The sequence below is a fragment of the Ictidomys tridecemlineatus genome, chromosome 8 (assembly GCF_052094955.1).
Source record: "Ictidomys tridecemlineatus isolate mIctTri1 chromosome 8, mIctTri1.hap1, whole genome shotgun sequence".
Classification (NCBI taxonomy): Eukaryota; Metazoa; Chordata; class Mammalia; order Rodentia; family Sciuridae; genus Ictidomys; species Ictidomys tridecemlineatus.
In genome coordinates, this window is record NC_135484.1 from 138,786,870 (window position 1) to 138,792,428 (window position 5,559).

Consider the following 5,559-nt stretch of genomic DNA (forward strand, 5'->3'; position numbering starts at 1 on the left):
AAGAAATAAGAATTAAATCAGACAAATGAGCAAAATATAATAAGAATCTGTTTGATTATAGTGAGAATACTGGGGAGCAGAACATGTATGAGCAGGTGGGGGAGCCCTTAGAGAAATCATGGAGGGCCACAGCTTGGCTGCTGCTGTGTGGGGCCTTTCCTTTCTGTGCCCTTCACACTTGATGCCCCACCCAAGAGACCCATCATTTGCATATTCTCCTCTCTGCCCCGTCAAAGCATCAAATGCACTCACACCAGGTTTACATGACCAAGAAGCACAGCGTAGGGATTAAAAAGCAGATGTTCAACCCAGATCTGCTCCCTTATCCAGCTTTGCAACCATTTTGAGCATCCTTCTCCTCTTACAGAGTGAGAATATGCAACAAGCTGTTGCTGCCGTGGTTGTTATTACTCATTGCACTGGAGCAAGTGACCTGCTAACAACTTTAAAACCTCAGTGGCTTAGAAAAAGGCTGTTTCTCACTAACAGTTCAGTGTAGAGGATTCTGATCATCAGATGACTCTCCCCCTGTGACCAAAGGACACAGGATCCCATCCTTCCACCTTGTGGTTCCATTGTCTTCAACATGGGGTCTCTGAGGTTTCTGTAGGAAAAGTCATGGCTGCCTTAACTTGGCTTGGGACCACTCCGCTAGTGAGAACTAGGACCTATCAAGATATCGGGGGCCAGAATACACGACCTTGACGTGTGCCCAGGTAGGTACGTAACAAGCATCAGGCTAGCCTCTGCCTCATTATTATCATCATTTTGTCACCATTATCATTATTAATCCACATGTTGAAAGGGCAGTCACTCTCCAGATGTACATAGAGCCGCTCATGGTTCATTGGCGTTCGCTGCCTTAATCCCAGGAAGCCATTTCCAGGAGATAATGAAACTTACCTGCTGGTTTGAGGTGCTGAGAGAAGAGACAGCTGTCCATTTCTAAGGAGAGGGGGGAAGTTTGATGACTTTTGACTCTTCACAATCTCTGCCAACTGTCGATGCTGGTTCAGAAAGTGTGGAAATTAGAGCAGATGCTTCAATCTCCTCGGGTTCCTTTCCTGTTTTCATCTTCTAGTTCCTACCTCTCCAAGATCTCACCTCCCAACATTGCCACACTGAGAACCAAACCCTCAATGCGCAATCCCTTGGGGGACAAAGGAACATAGTCAAGCCATAGCAGCCCTTAGCTAACGGGTGGACGGTTTGTGGGTCTCTAGACTTCCCCAGGGGCCGGGCCAGTTGCCCTTGGAGCCTTGCTTGACTCCACATCCCTGTTTGGCTTCTGTTTCCATTAAGTCCCACTTCTTTACTTCCCTTCAGGGGACATCACCGAATAAATCAATTTCTTATCTCAGGGTCAGCTTCTGGGGTACCAACATAAGGCAGGATGTAAACTGAAGAATCAGAATTTTGCAGATTCCAGTTCCTGTTGAACCAAATAGCTGAGAGAGGTCTTTGGGTATATCATCATCTGCCTCCCACCTCAGCTGTTACATGTGTAAACCAAAAGATCACAAAGGCAGGCTTTGGTGTGATAGGGAGTCCCTGAGTGGTAGGGGGACTCAGATGTCCCCTAGCAACTCATCAGCCCACAACTGGGCTTCAAAGGGTTCCAAGAAACTCGGCTCAGCCCACGGCCAGCCAGGTCATCTGAAGACTGAATTTAAATCAGCAGAGAGGGTCATCTCTATCCACTGAGTTAGACTTGCTTTTCTCAACAGGATATTTATACTGTGAACTCATAGAATTTGGATTGCAGAATATGAATTTCCAAAGATTCTTGCTGGGATTACACAGTCTGCCACATGTAAGGTCCGCCCAGCTGCGTGTTGACCATGTAAAAAGCCATTCCTTTCTTAACTGTTCCAATATGCGATCTCTTTGGTTTGGGTCAGGCTTGTCTGGTTGGGGAACTTCTAATTTCTCCCAAAGATTGGAGATAAGTCCAGTAATGATGTCAGAGTAGGTCCATACTAGGAAGAACAGAATATGTACCAGACTGAGCCACAAGCCACTAGGTAGGGGGAATTATGTGGCCTTAGCGGCTGTGGTATACCCTGTAAAGGGCCACCCAGTTCCTCTGACAATAAGGACTTACTGTCTCAGCAGTGGATAGTGCTACCAGCCCACAAAGATTGTGTGAGCTTCAGAGAGGGCCCCTTCCCAGGGGCTCAATCTAATGACGGATTCAATGCATGCTCAAGAGGGTGAGGTCACCCCAGCCCAACCTGGAACAGCTCTAAAGAGCCATCTGACTTCCTCAGCCCCAACCCCAAGGGGCTGGCCAAGAGTGTCCTGGGCTGAATTGAACTTCTTTGAATCTTTTCCCCCTGACACAGGTGTTTACTTCTTAACCAACAGTGTGTGTGCACATGCTCACAGTCCCAGGTCAGAGTCTGCTTTCAAGAGCATCCAACCTGCAATCATCACATTCTCTCAACAGCCAGGACTTCAGGGGTGACATGCACAGTGGCCACAGTCAATGCTAGACTCGGCTTTAGAGCCTCCGGCGCTTTGGATGCTTCTGGGGAATTGTCTGGCAGGGCAGGAGAGGAGAAGCCTCCAAGAGCAGTCTGATGCCCAGGGCCACCTCATTTTGCTGCACACGAGGGGTGGTGAGGCCTTAATGCTGTGTGCTGGGGTCAGAGCATCACCTCCTAAGATCAGCTTCTCTTTATCTTGTTATCCCTGAATCCTCCCTCTCCCTGAGCCTCACATCCTGACCTTAGCAAGCTAGCCGGTCCTGCAGACTTTGCATCCCAAATATGTTCTACTCCCTTTCCTTTCCTCTGTTTCTACCCTAGCCAGTGCCACAATCATCTCCTTCCTGGATTCCATGTACCTTACCTCTTCATAATTCATCCTCCAAGATCTCTCATAATTACTTTTGATTCATAACCATCTTTGAACATTTGATATATGCATATGGTTCCTTGCCCCTACAAGATATTAAATATATGGATTTAAAATTTGTGTTCTGATTAGACTATTAGCTCAGATTTCTCAAGTCACAAGTTCTTGTTGAGTGTGTTGATGCCTGTTTTTCGGGGCTGAGCCTCTTCTTCAAATGTTTGGTGGATTTTGATTGTGTGTCAATCTCTTTTTCTCTGTTGTGGATTTCAGCAAGTCTCTTGGGGCCTGGGCAGAAGCTGTTGCTTCAACTTAACACCATGGGGAATGTCAGTGTATGCCACCACCTAGGATGCTCCTGGTCCCATCTGCCTGTGAAGGATGCCTGTTCATCCTGGGTGTTATTAGCTGTCCAGGGCTCTGACTTGACACTGTCCCCAGATTTCACACTGACAGTTCCCATTTAGGGGCAGAAGCAATCTTTTCTGCCTGGGAAATCCTTCCTGACAATGCAAACTAAAGACCATCCTCGTGTTTTTCTCCTTCATCGCTCTGATCACAAGAGTTCATTAAATATTTATTTGTTTGTGGTCAGCCTTGCCTACTAAACCAAGATCTATGAAGTAGAGGTCAGGTCTGTCTGGACCACCAAAATACCTAGATCTGAATATTGCACTTTGACACAGGTTTATTTCAAGAAATATTGAATAATGTATTGCTTTTGCTTCCACACCAGATTGCATTTAAAGAAAGGAGTCTTAGCTAAACACATTTGGAAAACAGCTGCAAGAGAAGGCACACTATGGAATGAGAAGCAAAGCACCCTGTGCCTCCATGTAGATTCTGTGGGGTGAATGAATCCGAAGGGTTTCTTGTGCAAGGCCCCTGTTCCCGAGGCAGTGGCACCTCTGTAGTCTCCCGGGCTCACTCTGGAGCCTGACTTCACCTTCCTGAGAGGAGGCAGCTCCTTTCCAGTGAACTCTGCAGCCAGAAGAGAAAGGCGGAGCCTGCAGAAGCTGCTGCAGGACTATTAGGAGGCATTGGAGAGAGTCTCACATTAGTAGCTGGGTTCTGGGGGAAGGGGGCTCAGCAGGCTGGAGGTGGAAGGAAAGGCTTCATGCTGTGTCACTTTTGAGTCATCCCCAGGTGCCAGCACACTCACCCCACCTATCAGCATGACTGTGCCATGTGCACCCATCTGCCCATTCCTCTTCACGGTGGTGCAGCTGCAGAAAAGAATACGCTGTGACACTTGAGGAGGAGGGAGCTTCGGAGAGCACAGCTACCCCTTGTTTTATAGGTAAGAGAACTGGGCCAGAGCTAGACGATTGGCCCAAGGTCACCTAGGCAAGTAAGGGGAACTGGGGCCAGAATGCAAAGCTCCTGATTCCCAGGGCATCTGGGACTGCACCAAACTGCTTGCACATTCTTTCTCTCACTCTCTTCCCTTTTTACCTTGTCTCGGCTCCATTTTGTCCCCCAGGCTTTTACCATTTCAGCCTGGTGCGACACTGCAAGGATACCTGCTGCACCACCAGCCCCGCTCCACCAGGCAACTCAGCAACCCTACTTGTGGTCATCAAGCAGAACTAGGGAGCTGCAGTATGAAGACAGGGAATGGGTTTGGGCCAGGGCATGCACCAGCCAGGCTCCTTGATCCTCTCCTCTGAAACTGGGTTGAGGGTGACAAGGGGCAGCTTGATGTGCCACTCAACTAAACAGAACCGGGCAAGGACAGACCCCCAGGAGGGTGTTTGAGAAAGGGACCAGTCAGGGTAAGGAGGCCTTTGGAGCGCTGGGGACGAGCCGGGATTCCAGGGTGATCTATCCCGTTCAGGGGCCTTTTCTAGAGCGTGTTCTGTGGAAGGCTGGACCCATGATATGCTCTGAGAACAAAAGGTTCCGAGGTCAGCCTAATTTGGGAAATGCTAGCTCCTGCTATGTATCTGTATCCCTCTTGTCACTTCCCAGGACTCTCTGGCTTGTTAAAGGTTCAGAAGGACCCTACAATACTGAGATGTGAATTGTAAAACAGCAAAAAATAGGAGGACAGGAACTTCTTCGTTTGTGACCTCAAAGTTTGCAGCAGGTGCCCGGGCGGGAGGGGCTGGCCTCCGCGCCTCTGCCCCGGGCTCCGGAGCTGTCGCCTCTGCGGTCCTCAGCTTTCTCGCGCCACCGCGGGACTTGCGAGGCGCATTCCTGCCCTCCCCACCCCCCGAGCCTTCCTTCCTTCTCCTCTGGATTTGGCTCCTGCCTAGTTGAGATTTTTAAAAAAGAAAGAAAGAAACCAAAACAACAACCAAAACAAACAAACAAACCCCCCAATAAACAATCGCAGCCCCGGAGCGAGAGCTAGCCAATGAGACGCCGAGCTGGAGCATTACGGCATCAGCGAGGCCGCCCATTGGCTGCTTGGCCCTGAGGAGATGGCTGCGGAGCCGGCCGCCCCGCCCCCCCGCGCGGTGGAGCCCCGCCCCCTCCGGCCGCGGTGAGCTCGGGGACGTGCAGCGGGCGGATGCCCTTGGCCCCGGGCCCGGGTCGCCCGTGGGCCAGGCCAGCGTTGGCTTTGCAGCTGCTGCCCGCAGCCTGTTGCGGTGCGATCCCTGAAGCCTCGGTGTTCTCACAGCGGTTTTCATGCTCACCCTGGGGCGAGGCTGCGGAAGCGATTAGGCTGCCCTCAAAGTCAGTGCGGGGCCTCGGTGC

At 50.4% G+C, this 5,559-nt stretch overlaps 1 long non-coding RNA gene across 1 annotated transcript; it reads right to left on the reverse strand.

Moving 5' to 3' along the window:
* Positions 1-3,526: 3,526 nt before the first annotated feature.
* On the reverse strand, positions 3,527-5,055 carry LOC120888966 (uncharacterized). The gene is made up of 2 exons (XR_005732608.2): positions 4,019-5,055; positions 3,527-3,837 (listed from the first exon to the last, which is right to left on the reverse strand). It is a non-coding gene; the product is annotated as an uncharacterized LOC120888966 (long non-coding RNA).
* Between the last annotated feature and the right edge of the window lie 504 nt (positions 5,056-5,559).